We start from the raw sequence: 20,627 nt of genomic DNA on the forward strand, positions 1-20,627 counted from the left end.
GTGTGGGTATATCGATTTAAATATTTAATAACTTATTTTGTATATTGTGCTAATGACACACACATACAGACACACACAAACATTTGTTTTGCAAATTGTCAAAAAAATAAACACTTCTGTAAATAGGTGTTTTTTTGTTAATACATTTTTTTATTATTAATGTAATGTTTTATTGCCAAAGCATCACAAAAGCTATGCATGTATATACATTATATACCAATTATAATAAATAAATGACACAAAATGAAAATAAAAATAGCTACTACATCTCGACAAAATAGGCCTACATCGTATTTTTTAACTAAGCAAATGAAAAAGACAGCACAGATTTACCGTCTTAAGAGCTTTGTTGTTCACTGAAGATGAAATAGCTTGGTATATTGCTCCATATATAGTAGTCTTGTATTTACCTCTTTTGTTACCTGTTCAGGAGCAGTGACGTCAAACAGAGGGCGTGGTCTCCTCAACCTGTGCGCGCACTGATGTGTGAGGGACTCTTGCAGGCGCTGAATCACAGAGAAGGAAATGAGAACCGGAGAAGAGACGTAGACTTTTCCCACCTGGTTTGAAACCGGGAAAGTGTGTGTCGATGATCTTTACAGCGGTTTTCAACTTGTGTGAACTACACGGAGCCTGAAGCACTTGAAGATGATGCTCAACTTTTTCCCCGTGCGGAAATTTAAGCGCAACGGCAGATACATTGTGTTTGGGGCGGTGCTGACGGTGGCGTTACTGGCGGCTTATCTGGAGTTTATGGCCACGAGCGACTGGAGCGGCACTGGTGAGTGACATCTGACGCCCTGACACTTATTGCTGCTCACTGATACATTCGTTGTGCTAATGGTTAGTGCTAACAAGTTATGTGATGCTTTAAAATAAGGGTCAATTTATTAACCTTATTTAATAGACCATGTATCACGAATGGAGCATGAACAACATTTATACAGCATTTATTGGACTAGGTCAAGATTCCCAAACTTTCTGTCAGCCGAACATATCTGAAAAAATCTTGATCTAAACTTTTACTCTTTTCTGATTTCGGTTAATGGTCACAAACAAAATGTCATCTTTTTTAATGTTTTATTTTGTATTTAACTTTTTTTTTTTACACTTATTTTTAATTTGCCATTTTCATGATTTAATTACTAGATTTTCTTCAACTCACAAATTTTGACAACTTATTAATGTTAACTTTTCTTAATGTCTACTTTTTTAAACCAGTGTTAATTTATACAATTTGAACAATGTATTAATGTGTAGAATTTAACAGAACCTTTAATTAAATATTTAATGCTGTAAAAGTATTGTTCATTATTAGTTAGTGATACCTGGTGTATTAACTAATATTATTCCGTGTGAATACTCGATTATGATTAATCAAGGAAAAACAGAAAACAGACAAAAAAATCAACAGTTTGTCGTGCGTTAAAGGATTTAATGCACTTCGCTGAGGCCACTTTCGGTTCTTGACCTCCACATCATGCATTTAAAATCCTTTAATGCTTACTTAATGAATTTAAACGAATATTATCAGTATTACATTATTAATTCCATTCCATTGTCCTTTTTATTTTATTCTAACAGTTTCATTCATTCCATTATCTTTAAAAAAAAATACATTTACAGTTAATTAAACCAACTTCTAATAGGATTCCGGTTTTTAATTACATTCCACTCTATCTAATTCTTGTAATATTCCATTATACTACCAAATGCAATTTAATTTCTAGATGTATCCATTGTTTTATAATTTATTACATTCAGCATACATTCCATTTCTAATTGTGTCCCTATTTTACTCACTACATTCCACATTTTTAACATTTACTTCTAGTCCGTTCTATTAATTAAATTCCACAGATTTGGAGAAATGTAGTGCCTCAATACATCCTCTGCAGTGAATGGGTGCCATCAGAATGAGAGTACAAACAGCTGATTAAAACATCACCATAATCCACACCAGTCCATGAGTTAATGTCTTGTGAAGAGCAGAAGTGTTTGAAAGAAACAAATCCCTTTTCTACCATAACATGCAGCTTTTTGCTTTTCAAGACATTAACTGATGGACTGGAGTGAGGGTTTTGTGTGAACTGTTCCTTTAAGAAGTGTTTTTCATGGTGAAGTGCTTCCACTATTATTATACTCAATGTGATACAATATACAATACAACATGCAAACACTACAGAACATTGACTTAAGTGCAATGACAGAATACACTGCGTTGATGTGAACACGGATATGGTCATTTTGCATGCAGACACAAGAACATCAGGCTGGTTGTTTCTGCCCGGCCGGTCTAGCTAGTTTCTTTACACCAGCTCTGAGTCAGGGTCCCAGAGTGACTCACGGTGTCTCCTCTGCTTTTCTTTTTTTCTGCTGACTCAGGGACCTTGATACATATAGCAATTTTCAGTTATGTTTTCTCATTGGCCCCGTTTTGCAAAGGCTGCACAAAGAGAAGCTTATGTGATTGAGGAAACTTGAGAGATGTCTGGTGAGCTCTGACCTGCAGAAGACCTGCAGCTTGTTTGAGGTCAGTATCAGGTCAAAGAAGCAGCACCAATGTCACACCACCTGGACTTGAATAGTAAACTTACACTGCCTTGTGAGTGAAATTCCTTCTGCATTTATAAAGAAATCCAGAAGTGAATGTTTGATCCGCACATGGCATCACTGTGAGTCACTCTTGTGAGTCCGCTGGCCATGAATTCACATGCATGCCATTCCTCTGTGAATCTGCATGTATTTTTCAAGCTGATGTTTATGGCTGCACGATAAATCGAATGCGATATTTAATGTGCATCTTGTCAGTAAAGCCGGTTTTGTAATCAGCGGTAAATCTCCATCACGTGTGTACTTTCACATGGAACAGCATTTACTGCACAGAGCTGTTGTTCACTGACAAGATGCACAAAACGTGCACAAAATATGATCATTATTATTTAAATGCGCATTAAATATATAAATCAAAATACAAATCTGTAAACACTTGCATATTTTGCAACAGTATAAGTTTGTTTATTCGGATAATGAAAAGTTCTACACACACTTGTGGTCTTCACCACTTGAACACTTAGGCCAAATACAGGAAATACATCATGTAAGCACAGACAAGTGGTCTAGTACAAATACTACCACAAATATGAGTATTTGGAGCCCCCCCCCCCTTTCTCCCATACTGCACTGGAGGCGTCATTTCCTGTGCTTATTGTTGCTATAGCATCAACGTGTTAAGTTAAGCACACTTGAACTCCTCTGTACACACAAACACACACACACACACACATGTATTTTTGCAGGGAGTGTGTTGGCTTTACCTCCCGATGCGCATCTTGACGTTTCCTGTACATTTTTGAAGAGACCTAATGTGCAAATATACTAGAAAGTTCTTGTGTATGTATTGTGTGCATGCATCTTCTGTTTGTCAAATTCTGATATACTTTGTCCCTGTTGAGCAGGATGTCTCCACCACAAAATTGTGAAAAGAAAGGTTTGATTCTGAGGCAGAAACAGGCTTTTGTTCAATGCTGTTTAAAAGCAACAAATCGCTAATTAAACATCACATGTGTTTAGCCATATTTAGGGAACAAAATTGTCCTTAAAAGCTTGGTAAATCTGACAAATATTCTGCTTTGATAAAAAAAATATTTATAAATGAAGAATGCTTTTTGTTTCTTAAAATGCAAAAAGTTTCTTTTTAGACCTGGGGTCAGGGTTAGCTAGCAATCATAACTGACTTTATTAAAAACAATGTGTGTCCTAAGCATGTAGTGTACATGCACAGATGTGTTGCTAATTTAATTTAATTAGGGATGAGATTGCAAGTGTGTTTGGTGTGATTGACAGTGTCTAAGTTAATGCTTTCCTTCCTATTAAAGATTTATGTGAGCATGGAATCAGTTTCAGTCTATCTGGAGAAATCCTAAACCAACAATGGCAACCTAATGTCAGTGTCCTGGATCAAACACACACACACACGTGGTCGGTCAGATGTAATTAATTTATTTACTTGACTAAATATTTCCTCTTCTTCTCTTTCAAGGTGTAACCGTCCACAGTGAAAGCGCTGCTTGGAAAAAAGCTGCTGCTGCTCGACATGTGGTAATAACTCACACTTTGCCTCCTTTTGTTTCATGTTTCATTAACGGAGACCAGTTATAGTCTTAGAATTACAAACCCGATTCCAAAAAAGTTGGGACACTGTACAAATTGTGAGTAAAAAGGAATGGAATATTTTACAAATCTCATAAACTTATATTTTATTCACAATAGTATATAGATAACATATCAAATGTTGAAAGTGAGACATTTTGAAATGTAATGCCAAATATTGGCTCATTTTGGATTTCATGAGAGCTACACATTCCAAAAAAGTTAGGACAGGCAGCAATAAGAGGCCGGAAAAGTTAAATGTACATTTAAGGAACAGCTGGAGGAACAATTTTCAACTTATTAGGTGAACTGGCAACATGATTGGGTATAAAAAGAGTCTCTCAGAGTGGCAGTGTCTCTCAGAAGTCAAGATGGGCAGAGGATCACCAATTCACCCATGCTGCGGCGAAAAATAGAGGAGCAATATCAGAAAGGAGTTTTTCAGAGAAAAATTGCAAAGAGTTTGAAGTTATCATCATTTACAGTGCAAAATATCATCCAAATATTCAGAGAATCTGGAACAATCTCTGTGCATAAGGGTTCATACTGGATGCCCGTGATCTTTGGGCCCTTAGACAGCATTGCATCACATACAGGAATGCTACTGTAATGGAAATCACAACATGGGCTCAGGAATACTTCCAGAAAACATTGTTGGTGAACACAATCCACCGTCTCATTCGCCATTGTCGGCTAAAACTCTATAGGTTAAAAAAGAAGCCATATCTAAACATGATTCTCTGGGCCAAGGCTCATTTAAAATGGACTGTGGCAAAGTGGAAAACTGTTCTGTGGTCAGACGAATCCAAATTTGAAGTTCTTTTTGGAAAACTGGGACGCCATGTCATCCGGGCTAAAGAAGACAAGGACAAACCAAGTTGTTATCAGCGCTCAGTTCAGAAGCCTGCATCTCTGATGGTATGGGGTTGCATGAGTGTGTGTGGCATGGGCAGCTTACACATCTGGAAAAGCACCATCAATGCTGAAAAGTATATCCAAGTTCTAGAACAACATATGCTCACATCCAGACGTCGTCTCTTTCAGGGAAGACCTTGCTTTTTCCAACTTGACAATGCCAGACCACATGCTGCATCAATTACAACATCATGGCTGCATAGAAGAAGGATCCGGGTACTGAAATGGCCAGCCTGCAGTCCAGATCTTTCACCCATAGAAAACATTTGGCGCATCATAAAGAGGAAGATGTGACAAAGAACACCTAAGAGCAACTAGAAGCCTGTATTAGACAAGAATGGGACAACATTCCTATTCCTAAACTTGAGCAACTTGTCTCCTCAGTCCCCAGATGTTTGCAGACTGTTATAAAAAGAAGAGGGGATGCCACACAGTGATAAACATGGCCTTGTCCCTACATTTTTGAGATGTGTTGATGCCATTAAATTTAAAATCAACTTATTTTTCCCTCAAAATGATACAGTTTCTCTGTTTAAACATTTGAAATGTCATATATGTTGTATTCTGAATAACATATTGAAATGTGTCACGTCCACATCATTGCATTCTGTTTTTATTTGTACAGTGTCCCAACTTTTTTGGAATCGGGTTTGTAAAATGATTTTCATTTTTTTTTAATTCAGGTTTTTTTTTTTAAAAACAGGACTCTTAGGTAAATCGGTAAATATATTGTGTCAAGAAAAAGATTTGTCATGGCTGACATTTCTTCGTGTTTATTTAAAAATGAATGGTCAGGATAAAGAAATAATTTGCTGAAAATGTACTCATCCCCAGTCTATCCAAGATGTTTTTTAGTTCGTTTCTTTATCGGAACAGATTTGGAGAAATTTAGCATTCCATCACTTGCTTAACAATAGATGCTCTGCAGTGAATGGGTGCCGTCAGAATGAGAGTCCAAACAGCTGATAAAAACATCACAATAATCCACAAGTAATCCACATCGCTCCAGTCCAGCAGTTATCCATCATGTGAAGTGAAAAGTTGCATGTTTGTAAGAAACAAATCCATCAAGAATTTTTTTTTTTATTTAAACCGTCAGGATAAATGTGAGTCCCCTATCTGTAATATTGCTTTCTACAATGAAAGATTGCCTCGTCTGAATCAGGAGAGAAATATGCACAGAAGTGAAAACTGTCCAAAACGGTTCTAAACAAATATGTCAGTGGGTTTTAATGTTAGAAGACAACAGTTTACTTTTTGCATTACTTGTGGATGTTTTTATCAGCTGTCTGGGCTATTTGACGGCACCCATTCACTGTATAAGATCCACTGGTAAGCAAGTGATGCAATGCTAAATTTCTCCAAATCTGTTCCAATGAAGAAACCAACTCATCTACATCTTGGACAATCAGAAGGTGAGTAAGCTTTTAGAAAATTCTAATTTTTGAGTGAACTGTTCCTTTAAGTACTTTGCATTATGGGATTTGGTATTCTATGTAACATTCTCTGGTTGTACATTGCCAATTTTGGCAAATGTAGTAGGTCATTCTAGTATTCCATGCATGCAGAAAATGTATATACTGCAGGTATAAAAATATAATGCAAAACAATTTTGTCAAGGTAGTTGCGGAGTTGATTTGAAACACAAACGAAATCCAAAATGCTGCTGGAATGCAGAAGCACGAACAAAAAGTGTATTTTGTGTGTGTGTCACAGGCTCACATCTCTGACGATAATCATGATAAAGACACCTGGACACCAAAAAACACTCAACAGACCTGGAGGGTGGAGGTAATGATATGGCCACAAGGACAGAAACACACATGGATAGTATTATCATAATGGTATACCAGGTTTAATGGTATTGCTATGGCACATAGAATTTGCTTGGTATGTGCACAAAAAACCAATACCATGGTATTTTTGGTACTTTCTTTATTAGTGTAGTAGTTTGCAATATTTCTGTCACTCAGAGTTCTGTATGCATGATCTGTTAATGTGCACACGCTGTAAAGATGATGGTATTAAGCCACATGAGTATGTCGCCCACGGCTCTTTCTGTGTGTCTTCAGCAAGAGTTTTGGTGTCTTGTTAAATTTAGCAGGACTCTGTGTGTGTCTCTGGTGTCCCTGCACTATTTTAAACATGACACATGAGTGCTACATTTTTGTTCATTTTGTTTGTTTGCTGGTAATTAAAAGTGCCTCAAAATGACTTCAGCACTATAGAAAACATGACATTACTAACCGTATTTTAATGTGTCTTACCCCACAAGTGCGAAATGTAAACTTGTATCTTTTAATTGTATAGAATATTGGAATATAAAAACGTGTTCATTTGTATCTATTTGTGTGTTGTATGTTTGCCGCAGTATAAAGGAATGGCGAATCTACACGTCTTTGAGGACTGGTGTGGTTCATCTATAGATCAACTACGGAAGAATCTTCATTATCCACTATATCCTCACGTAGGTGTTATATCTGTACAGATGACAAATCTGCCATATATACACTAAAATTCAAATGTTTGGGGTCAGTAATATTTTCTTTTAATCACATTAATACTTTTATTCAGCAAGTATGCATTAAATTGACCAAAAGTGGTAGTCAGGACATTTACAGTGTATGTATCTAGGTTTTTATAGAATTATTAGGCTGTTTCTAGCATTGGTATAAGAGATGTTTACAAATCGGCATATTAGCATGATTTCTGGAGGATCATGTGACTGGAGTAATGACTGCAAAAACAAATTAGCTTAGTAATCACAGGAATAAATTACATTTTGAAATGTATAAAAATAGAAAAACGTTATTTTAATTTGTAATAATATTTCACAATATGACTGTTTTTACTGTATTTTTGCATTTGGGACATTTAAAAAAAAAAAAAAAAATTGAAATGGGTTTAATGTCTTTTAGTCCACGTCTTAGATTTGAGGACATTTCGGAAAAAAATTGACAGAACCTTTTTTTTCTGACATATATACATGCTTTTTATTTTAATAAATGTAAACAGATCGCCTGAATGCACTGTAAGTCGCTTTGGATAAAAGCGTCTGCTAAATGCATAAATTTAATTTTAAATTTAGATACATTTAGTCTAAATACTGTTAGAATAGACCTAGGCTGTATATGGGAATCAGAAAAGTACTAGCAAACAACAGCATTTATCTAAATATTCCTACAATAATAAGATCAAGCATGTTAACAAACTACCTTAGTATTATTCATGTACTGTTATTAATATTTTGAATTAGCTGCTTTTATTTTTATTTTTTTATTTTTAGTCATTTTAGTACTTCAAATTAAGCTTATTTTGTGTCAGTTCATTGACATTTTTTATTTCAGCCTTATTTCAATGAGCAAAAATAACTACACTGTTAACAGCATACATTTCTTGCAGCATTACATTTGTTTGCGTTGTATTTGATATGTTTTTATCTCTGTAGAATCGTACAACTGTGAAGAAGCTTGCTGTGTCGCCCCACTGGACCAATTATGGACTTAGGATATTTGGATACATACATCCTTATACTGATGGTCTGTCTTACTCTCTCTCTCCCTCTCTCACACACACACACACACACACACACACACGTTCAGACTGTGTGCCATTGTCCCGCTGTTAACCCTCCTCCTCGTTTGGCAGGTGACTTCCTGTTTGCAGTGGCGTCTGATGATAACAGTGAGTTTTGGCTCAGTGATGATGAGAATCCAGACAATCTGAAGCTCCGCGCATATGTTGGAAAGGTTTGTGAGACGGAGTGTCAACTTTACAATTACTTTCATGCAGATGCGTGAAATGCGTACACTTAATTTTGTGATTCCTCGATTTTTAGACAGGCAGAGAATGGACCGCCCCAGGGGAATATGGGAAATACGCCAGTCAGATATCAGATCTCATTCCGTAAGTGAATGCTCTGTTTGTGTTTCATAATCTGATATTATTAGTATGAGAAAGTTACAAAACCACTTTAGTTGGGACTCATTTTTATTAAAATTATTACAATGCTAATGTAGTAAAATATATTATTAAAGTATATCATACTGGATTTGTTTAGAATGGAAGCATAGATGTACATCAGTTTTAGTAATTGTTATATGCATTTGTCTTTTCTTATTGCTTTAGAAAATTAAATCACTTGATTTAAAGGGATAGTTCAGAAAAAAAGGAAAGTTCTGTCATCATTTACTCACCCATAAGTTGTATTAGTTTCTTTCTCCTGTTGAACACAATTAAGATATTTTTAAGAATTTGTGTAACAATTGAGTATAGTATGAAAAAATATACCATGAAAGTCAGTGGCTACTACAAATTCTTCAAAAAAAATATTTTTTCATTTTTGTATGAACTATCCCATTAACTGGGAAAACATTACATGACAGTTTTATTTTATTTTAATTATTCCTTATTTATTTATCAATCAAATGACATTATTTTAGTATAATATTTTATAGTATTTAATATCATATATAAAATAAAAAAATAAATATAGAATAGTTAATGTATATCTGTATTTCATATTTCCTTATTGTTTTAGTTAAAATTATTATTTTTTTATTCTGATGTGTCTTGTGTTTGTGATAAAGCATATCAAGACAGCAACTTTTAAATAAAAACAAATTTTGAATAAAAAAATATATTTAAATTAATAAATTTATAAATAGTATATAGTCAATTTCATGTTATCTTTCAATGTAAAACTTTTGAGTTGCAATAGATGCTTTATTTAAAAAAAGTTTCAAAGATCTGATGGTGTTCATGTCAAAGTGGTAAAATTTCACTTTGTGTGTTTGTGTTTTACAGTCTGCAAAAGAACAATAAATATTTCTTTGAGCTTATCCACCAACAAAACGATAAAGGAACGGACCATGTGGAGGTTGCGGTGAGTGTGTTTACTGAAGGGGTTTGTTGGACACTGTTATGACACTGTCTGTCTTTACTTACAGTGGCAACTCAAGCAGATCTGGAATGGATTTTCAATCATTGATTCCAAGTTCATCTCCCTCTACACCAGTGAGTGAGTGTGTGTGTGTGTTATTTTGGGATGTGGTTGCAGAAATGTCAGGGTAGTGTTAGAAAGCCTGGAATAGCTGCTCCTGTCCGCACACCCGCCCTGAAAGAGAACTAATGACAGGGTAGTCGCCACTGTACAAATTGTGTGTGTGTTGTCATCTTATTGCTTCTGCTGAAGTGTCAATACAGGCCTTTGCCTTCATTTCTGTGTTAATGTTTATTTATGTATTTCTAGTGAGATCTGGGTTTTTGTGACTTTAGCCTGCTATATAATATGTGTTTGCATTAGTTAGTTAACTAAAACTAAAATTCGGTTTTTTTTTATTATTATTAATTTATTATTATTTATTTTATTAAGTATTAAGTATCATTTTCGTTAATTTAAAAACAGCTGAAATTAAATAAAAATTTAAGTATTAAATGAAAAACTTGAAATATTATATAATTTGTAAAAATTTGTAATAAAATAAAATTTGAAATATTGCCTTGGCAAGTAACTGAAAAAAAAAAAAAAAAAAAAATATATATATATATGTATATGTATATGTATATGTATATGTATATGTATATGTGTATATATATATATATATATATATATATATATATATATATATATATATATATATATATATATATATATATATATATATATATATATATATATATATATATATATATATATGAAAGCTAAATAAAGTATATTTTTAAAAATTATATAAATGACAAAACCGCATTATAAAATTAAATTAATACTAAATTTAAAATGAAAACTGAAGAATTTGAATGTTTGAAAAGTTAATTTTTCATATAATATTTGACATAAAAAAAAAATGTGTTCTCAGAAATGTTACATTTTTATCAAGTCTAAACTTTGAACAGTCTACATACTAATTAGTATGGTATGGTGTGCTTTCCAAACGTCTGTGTGTGTGTGCACAGATGAGTCCTCTCTGAAGGCAGCAGATGTCAATCACATTCCTCAGACCATTGGCAGTCATGTGACTCCGCTCCAGAGGTCATCTCAGACTCCGCCCCACGGAGCAGACATGCTGAGAGCAGACCCACGTGACTCGTTTCATCAGGGTGAGAAATTCAGACACAAACTCTTATTTATTCAAAACCCTTTTCTTAATCTAAAGAAACATAATATGGCAACAATGCAGATATTCTCAGCTATTAGACACTGAACTTAACTCATTCCAAACCCACATGCAGATGTTTTTCAGTGGAAGTAAAAGTCAAGAATATTTACACAACTCTTTTAATACATTGATGGTTCATGGTGACCATATCTAACAGTCCAACATGGACAGTGTCTACATAATATAACTGTACACAGAATATATTTATACAGGTTTGAAAAATGAGAGTGAGGAAATATAGATTTTTAAATTAAGTGGCTCTGGCAGATGATGAGAGTTCTATTATAATAAATACTAATCATCTGCACTTCTTGTTATTATTTCCCTGACTTATTATTTTTGGGGTCTGGCTAGTTTTGTGATGTATTGACTTTCAGACAAAATCTACAACAAATCTTAAAGTTGCATGTGCAAGTGTACAAGCACTTCTTAAAACATTGTAATGTATGCAAACAGAACATGAATATAGTGCCACCGTGTGGCATAGTGACTCAAGGGCCTTGTTATCCAACACAATATCCTATGGTCACCCCCTACTCCATGTTCTATATAATATTTGTGTTATTTCTGCTGCAATCATGACATTCAAACTTCTTTTTATTAACAGAAACTAGGAATCTTACTAATAATTACACTACTTTAAATTAACCACTATCCATTTTGTGATTTCACAAATTTTAAGAACTGTATTCATGTGTTCTTCAATAAAAACAATAATACTAATATAAGTAATAATGCAAGTCATTTAAAAACAAAGAACCACTGCATAAGATGCTTCAGTTTGTAGAATGAATACAGTTTAGTATTAATGTATTTAGCTGTGCATGTTGTTGTTATTGTCATATAATAATAATAATAGCAATGAAGTGTAATGTTTTTTGTCTTTGTATGTATTTGTACATGTAGTTCCATTATTGGACAGGGCGCGTTTGCAGGGAGTTTTACCTGACTGTATCTATAACCCCAGCTACAGCATAAAGGGATATCGTTTAATGCGCTACCAGGGCCTGCAGTTTGTAAGTGCTCACACACTGAGATAATATTTTTTTTTTATTGCATCCCTTTATAAAGCGGAGTGTGTTGTTGTGCCAATGCTTGCATGATCTGGATCACTCTAATCTGATGCAGGTGCACCTGACGTACGTGTATCCTAATGACTACACACGGCTCACACACATGGAGAACGATAACAAATGTTTCTACCGTGTGGATCCGGATTATCTGGAAAGGTAGACAAATACAGGACACTACCGTTCATGTGGCTGGGGCTGGTACCTTTTTCAAAAGTCTCTTATGCTCACCAAGGCTGCATTTATTTGATTAAAAATTTTGTAAAAACAATGGTATTGTGAAATATTAATACAATTAAAATAGCTGTTTTCTATTTGAATGTATTTTGAAATCTCATTTATTCCTGTGATGCAAAGCTGAACTTGCTGAACAGTCTTTAGTCACATGATGTCTATAATATGCTGCTTTATTTGAACATAATTTGATATAAATGTCATATTGGATCAATTTAATGCTTCCTTGCTGAATCAAAGGATTCATTTCTTTATTAAACAAAAAAAAAACATTTTGACCATATCTTTTTTTTTTTTTTTTAATGTTTTGAAGTTCTCTTTAGGCTTGTTCCGACTGTCAGTCCAAATCCGATTTTATTGTGCATATCCGAATGGAATCTGATCATATTTAGCAAGTCTGAACGACAAAAAATATCACCTGAAATCTGATGTTTAGAAATCTGTTTCAAGCTACATTTATATGTTGTTTGGTTTGAAATCCTATTCAAACAGCATTTCTGGAAATCCATTTCAGTCTGAACGCTCAGATCAGATTTACCATAGATTTTTTGCCTTCTTACTTACAGCACATAAAATGTAAACGGGTCAGATGTTGTTTGTCAAAAAACATGTGTAATGTCTTTGCAGAAACAAGACAGAAAGTCTATGCAACTATTTGGGTTTTCTGCCTCATTAGATGCAATGTAATCCAGCACAACTGCAACATGTTGTCACGATGTAACACCACATCCGTATTGCAATCTGTATTGCTATTATTGTTGTTTTTGGCAAATGCAAACCAACGCAATGTCATTGCCATAGAAACCAATACAGATCTAATCTGAACAGAGATAAACAGTGTGGACGGTCAAACATTTAAATCGGATTCCAATTGGATATGCAAAGAAAATTTGAACAAGACCTTTGGTGCACCTTGTGCATTATGATATCACATCAAATCATCTCTTTTTTTAGATACGGCTTCTCAAACTACATAAAACTGGATTTGCCTGAAATGAGGAGTTAGTCATCAAATATAAAGGTACAGCAAATAATGAATGCTTTTGTGTTGTCTTTAAATTTAAAGACAACATTCACATTGCATTTAACTTCCTTAATGCAACAGAAATATTTGGTTGTAAATAATGAGCAGGGCTTAATTTTGTGAAATTTTTCAATCAAATATTCTTATCTTACTAATAATTTATAATGTTAAATATTATGAAAGTGTATTAACACGAATTGTGTGCTGTAAGATCAGGTAAATTTATTAAAATATGGTAAATTTTGTTGATTGCATTAAAACATGCATCAACTTGATGGTTCAGAACTTGAAATTCTCTGAAAGGAAGTGCTGGTTCATTCCACATTTGTTGTCTTTGTCTTTCTGTAGGAGACGGCATGCTAGGAAGAGTCATGAATCTGGGCAGTAATGAAGATGAGGGCTTTCAGAATGCTGGAAAGTTTGAGGAGAGGAAGCAAATGAAAGCTATGGAGAGGAACAAGGTTCTCCAGGATTATGGAGACGAGTTTGATGATTATACAATGAAGAGACGCCGCAATCTGTTTTCTGTCCAGAAACATGGCAAAATCAGAAAAAAGAGGGAAGGCAGTGACCTAAACAACAGATTTCAACAGATAGACCAAGACAGCCAACCTAAGGAAATCCCAAAACCACCTGGACAACCACAGAACCACCCAGAGGAACCACAACAGCAACCAAGAAAGAAGAAGAAAAGGAGACCTCCTGAACAAAACCAACAGGACCAACACTACCTCCAAAACCCACCTTCAGAGGTGAAGAACTATGACCAGGGAAAAGAAAAAGACTCGCAGCGTTTTCAGAATAACGTCATGGAGAAGATACCTGACCAGCAGAATCCAGGACCAGCTCAGAGAAAACGTTTGAGGTCAAAGGTGAAACAACAAGTGGACCATTCGCTCAATCCGGATGATCAAATTGAGCTCCCTCTGCATAAAGTCAAATACAGCAATAGTAGTGATGGAAATCCAAATCTTGTGGCAGTCAGAGACAGAAATATTCCCATGGAGGACATACGAGATGCAAACCAGATGAAGCAAAGATCAGTGACCAACAAAGCCATTTTTGATGAGGTCCAGAAGGAACGTCATGATCTTGTGAATCGGATGGATAATCGGAAAGTCTATCTTGGAGATCATGAGGACAGGGCACCCAAGAACACATTAGATGAGGTTAAAGATGAACGGCCTTCCTTGCATGGGGATGAAGACAAAGTGTTACCGATTAAGAGGCTCAAACACCCAAAACATAAAGCAGATGAAGCCGTGCATGTTTTGAAGGACAACCCTGAAAATGCTGTAGAAGATGACGACAAAATTATCATCAAGCACGAAAATGTAGCTCATGATGAGACCAATGAACGTAAGGCATCGGTCATCACAGCTCCATCTAACAAAGAATATAACCGTCACTGGGGTCATGTGAATGATGATAATCCCATACATCTAGAAGAGGACGGAGACGGAGGAGATGAAGACGATGCTTGGGTGAATCAGGGTTTCTCAGAGGACGAAGACTATGACCTCACAAACAGGGCTGTGTATGACGTGGAAGTCAAGTGGTGTCAGACGTTCCAGGCTAAACCCCTAGATCTGCACGCCTTGCGCTCCGACTGGATCGATCTGAAGTGTAATGTATCTGGAAGCCTGCTGCTTGAGGAATCAGAAGCATTGTCTGTAGTGGAAGCTTTCATGAAAAAACTAAACAAGAAGTATCCAAGGTAGGCTGACTGTTAAAATTATAATGAATCTAAAATGCAATCAGTTCTGCAGTATGCAAAACGAGACTCTGAGTTTTATTTGGAATGCAGTTCTAGCATACTGTGTTATAAACAGCTTATACAGATTACTGCATGTGATTTTATTAAAAAAATGTATGTGAAACCTGCATCAAAAGAGGAACTTTTTTATATGGGTTACTTTGTTCAAAAAGGAAAGAAAAGAATAAATTAATACTTTTATTCAGTAAAGATACATTAAACTGATCAAAGTGACAGTCATCTTTTTTTTTACTTTATATTCCTAAAAGAGTTCTGAAAAATAAACATATTATGGTTTCCACAAAATTATTAAGCAGCATAATTGTTCTCATTATGGATTATAATCAGAAATGTTCCTTGAGCAGCAAATCAGCATATTAGAATGATTTCTAAAGATCATGTGACACTGGAGGAACGATGCTGAAAATTCAGCTTTACATCTCAGGAATAAATGACATTTCAAAATTTATTACAGTAGATGATGGGTATTTAAAATTTTAATAATATTTCATAATATTACTATATTTCTGTATCAAATAAATTCAGCGGTGGTGAGCATAAGAGACTTCTTTCAAAAACATAAAGAAACTTAGCGACCCAAAATTGTGAATTATGTATGCAATATTTTATTTTTTATATTATTTTATTTTTATATCATTTTAAATTGTATGCGTCATGTGTCTGATCATTTGGCAAAAGTATTAGTTAATAGTATTTTCAGTTCATTCACCATAATAATGGAAATTAGAAGTGCATTGTATTTTAGATTAGAGTATGTCACACAATATGCTCTGGTCCTGTGGTTTTGCATAAATACGGAAAATCTGTGCACAGTAAAAATGGTATTTATAGTATAGTAATATGCCATTCTGAACATTTTAATTAATCTCTGACACTAATTGGTGTGTGTGTGTGTGTGTAGGCAGTTCTCTCTAAAGCGTATTGTGAACATTGAGAAGAAGCCTGATTACAGTCGTGGCAGTAGATATCTTCTGGAACTGGAATTGTTGGAGGCTTCGGGACGCCACCTGCGCCTGGTTCAGTACATCTATGTCAAAAGAACTGAAGTCTGGGGTTCTCACAAAAAACAAAAGGCTCAGGGGGAAGAACCAATGCTTTGCAATCCGTATAGCTTCTACTGGAACCCAGCTGCTACTGTCCACTTCATCATCCCAGGTAACTGAACTGAAGCTTTATTCAAGACGCTTTCTGACTAACCCTGGTGAAGGAAGGGACTTGGGCATGTTTCTTTGTGTGCTTCATGAAGTATCTTGTGTCTGTGTTTGTATGTCTGCAGTGAAGAACCAGGCCCGTTGGGTGCAGCAGTTTATTTCAGACATGGAGGAGATATACCGCACCACGGGAGATCAGAACTTCAATGTCATCATTACTGACTATGAAAGCACTGATATGAACATAGAACAAGCACTACAAAACTCGTATTTACCCAGGTACATTTACCAGTTTATACATACACGCTTGGTAGAGTTCGATTTCATGGTCATATGGCACATTATGTCATCTCATGCTTCTATAGCGATCATATTTATTTCTTGCTTTCTATTGTGTGTCCTCCGTTTCAGGTATCAATACCTCCGGTTAAGTGGAAACTTTGAGAGATCAGCAGGACTGCAGGCAGGAATAGACCTCATTACTGTAAGTTTAAGACGCAGACGCATGACGTGAATTTCTAAAACTTGTTCGAAACATGCCATGATCTTCAGTGAAAATGAAGGCAGGACTAATGCGAGGTGATGCCACTTAATTGCAGCTTATAAATATCCGTCTCTTTCTCAGGATGATCACAGTATTGTGTTTCTATGTGACCTGCACATCCATTTTCCACCTGGCTTCATCGACACTGTGAGAAAACACTGTGTGGAGAGGCACATGGCCTTTGCTCCGATAGTCATGAGACTGAACTGTGGCGCTACACCTTTGGAACCTGATGGTACAGTCCTACAAACACGAGATAAACTGATAACAACACTGTCATATACAACACAGAATCAGATTACTGTATATATCAACACTTTCACAGTTATTCAAAAGATACGGGTTGTTTTTGAATGAAATCGGAATTTCCAGCATCAGCATGGTCTAGATTTAAGGCCCTTAAATCTTAAATCTTAAGCAGAGCTCTACAAGAAACATTTCTTCTTATTCAAGTGTTGAAAACAGTTGTGCTGTAAATGTGCAGGTTACTGGGAGGTCAATGGCTTTGGTCTTCTGGGCATTTATAAGTCTGACCTAGACTCCATCGGGGGCATGAACACTAAAGAATTCACGGACCGCTGGGGAGGAGAGGACTGGGAACTACTGGACCGGTCAGTCATGAGACAACACACTAATATCACACTTAAAGCTGCAGTTGGTAAATTTTGACGCTCTAGCGTTTGACTGCTTGCGTCTTGCGGAAGAACATCGTAACCGGAACTACTTCTCTCTGTTTATGTCTATGAAGAATCACAAAGGTACTGGGTTACTCCGCTGAAGCAATCTAAAATAGTCCGAATATAAACACTTATTATAGGTGCACCCTAGTGATTCAGGACAAGCCAAAAATACGGTTTGGAAAATGGATTCATGGTGTACTCGCTTATTATATACATTTTCTACATTTTGAACACAAACAAAGTTACGGACCACAGCTCTGATTGGTTGTTTCTTAATGGGAGTGGTGTATTCCTGCAAATGGCAATAGCACCACTGGGAGGAGCCAGAGGAGCTTGATTTTTCACAGATTATCTGTCTCATATTCTACTGTCAGGACATAATGACAGGTTTAACAAATATGTAAAAAATATATTTTTACAAAAGTTACCTACTGCAGCTTTAATACAAGTTAATCTTTAAAACATTGTTTTTTTTATTAACACAATTACATCTTATTTCTAGCTTGATCTCAAAGTCAGAATCATTTTGCATTATGACGTGATTCCTAAACTCACTGGCAGCATTTAAAGTGATCGATTTTTAGTTAAGTCACCACCAAGGTTCGAATTACCATAATTTATAGTATGAAATGTGCAAAAGATATACATAAACTTGCCTTGTCTAGAATATCAATATTGTCTATTGCCTTTAACGTGAAAATAATTCAGCTTTTTGTGTCTGCCAGAATTGTAATCTCTATAATCAGTAATGCTTTCTGTTTTGTGTGGTCTCAAGGATCCTTCAGGGTGGGCTGGAGGTGGAGCGACTCTACCTGAGGAACTTCTTCCATTACTTTCACTCAAAGCGTGGCATGTGGAACCGCCAGATGCTGCACAATACGTAACCGTGGCTGCTGAGCAACGGTTACTGTGGCACTTTAAACTTCAGGACATTCTGGATGTGAATTTGAGGTGATAATTTAGTGGGAACACACAGAGACTCAGGACAAGGACGCCTGTGATGTTTGGGTTGTTGCGTCCAAACCTCAAAGCTAGCTATGCAATCAAGAAAGACAAACTTTAGCAGAACTGATGCAACTTATTGATGGCTTCAGCATCACTTTGTTGTTGTCGTCACTTCAGGTCAACAATATGCCTTGAGTCACTACTGTCTGAGTATCCTGTTCTGACGGATTCAATGAGATGTATATACTGAGAAAAAGTGTATTTATTTAGGTAGGTACAGTAGGTGTCTTGGGTGAGGGTTTGACTTTGCAGACTTTCCTCTTAGGAACTGAAAGAATCAGTGGCCAAAACCAAAGAGATGTGCAATATTCACAGAGCGTGTTTGTCTAAGAAAATTAATTCAGGTTACAAATACTGTTGTTTTCAAGTCAATCTCACAAAGCCTGTCAAAAACACATCTGTCATTTATCACCCTCAAAATACTAAAGAAATTAAGAATTTGTTTTATTATTATTTATTTTTTTGCTTTTTTTTTATTTATAAAAAATGCAATGAATTGAAGATGTGATAGTTAGTAATGTTACTTAAAATCAAGTTGTTTTTTATTTATTTTTCAAAATTTTAGTTGCCAGCTAAATGAAAATGACCTTTAAGTCAATTATGCACGACACCAACAACCTTAAAATAAAATAAAATGTTTCTTCAGTGTGTTTTATTTGTTTTATGATCACTATCAGCATCACCTGTTGATGAGCATTAAGTGAATCTATGAGTTAGTTTACTGTCTGACTGCAGCATAGGATAATGTACTTCCTTTGGTCGTGTTAGCTTCATCATTCTTCTGTTCTCAGGCTGATCCGTCTGTTGTGCCAGACTCCAGAAATAGCAGCTTGTAAATGTGCATCATTGCTGTAATAAATAACTGGACCAGACCTCGAAGAACATTTCTCAGTACTGCAGTAGGATTCCCAGTACTGCAAATGTCAATGATTTGTTTATAGTGGAAGCAGGTACATTTCTTCTGAACAAAATATAATGCTTTTCATGCTTGAACTGCTTCCAAGCTGCGTTAAAAGGATCTTTCACCCACCAATGATTTTCTCACCCTCAAGCCATCCTATGTATATAATACTATGTTCTTTTTCCCAGACACATCCTGGTCAGATTTTTTATATTGCCTAAAACATCCAGGTTTTGGCTTTGGTTTTCATTCTTGCTGAAGGTAATGATGGAAAAATAGTTTGACCATAAAGACCAGTATGGTCACCCTAGGTATTTATGACTTTCTAAATGTATAAAGGCCTTCTGAAGTGAATCGATGCATCTCTGTAAAAAAAAAAAAAAAAAAAAAAAAATCCATATTTAAACTTTATAAACTGTCATCTCAGAAGGCCTTTATTATGTATACTTTAAGTAAGACACTCCATTTAGCATATGTGACCCTGGACCACAAAACCAGTCTTAAGTGTCAATATTTTTTTGAATAAATAAGCTTTCCATTGATGTATGGTTTATAAGGATCATACAATATTTGACAGAGATATAACTATTTGAAAATCTGGAATCTGAGGGTGCAAAAAAAAATCTTAATACTGAGAAAATCACCTTTAAAGTTGTCCAAATGAAGTTCTTAGCAATGCATATTACTAATCAAAAATTAAGTTTGGATATACAGTATTTATGGTAGGAAATTTACAAAATATCTTCATGGAACATGATATTTACTTAATATCCTAATGATTTTTGGTATAAAAAAAAGATCATTTTGATCCATACAATGATTTTTAGGCTATTGCTGAAAATACACCCTGTCCAGGGTCACATATAGTGTTTTGAAACTATATTGAGAAAAAAATCCACCAAAATGTAACGTGCATCTAAATACCACATCTAATTCCAGAGCATCTACGAGGTTAAACGAGGACTCTCCATCTGTTGGTATGAGCTTGTGAAGGTTTAAAATAAGAACAGGAGGCT

At 35.3% G+C, this 20,627-nt stretch overlaps 1 pseudogene; it reads left to right on the forward strand.

Moving 5' to 3' along the window:
* Window positions 1-441: 441 nt before the first annotated feature.
* Window positions 442-19,582, forward strand: LOC113079200 (beta-1,4-N-acetylgalactosaminyltransferase 3-like; annotated as a pseudogene).
* The last annotated feature ends 1,045 nt before the right edge of the window (window positions 19,583-20,627 follow it).

This window comes from Carassius auratus, unplaced genomic scaffold, assembly GCF_003368295.1.
Source record: "Carassius auratus strain Wakin unplaced genomic scaffold, ASM336829v1 scaf_tig00027323, whole genome shotgun sequence".
Lineage (NCBI taxonomy): Eukaryota > Metazoa > Chordata > Actinopteri > Cypriniformes > Cyprinidae > Carassius > Carassius auratus.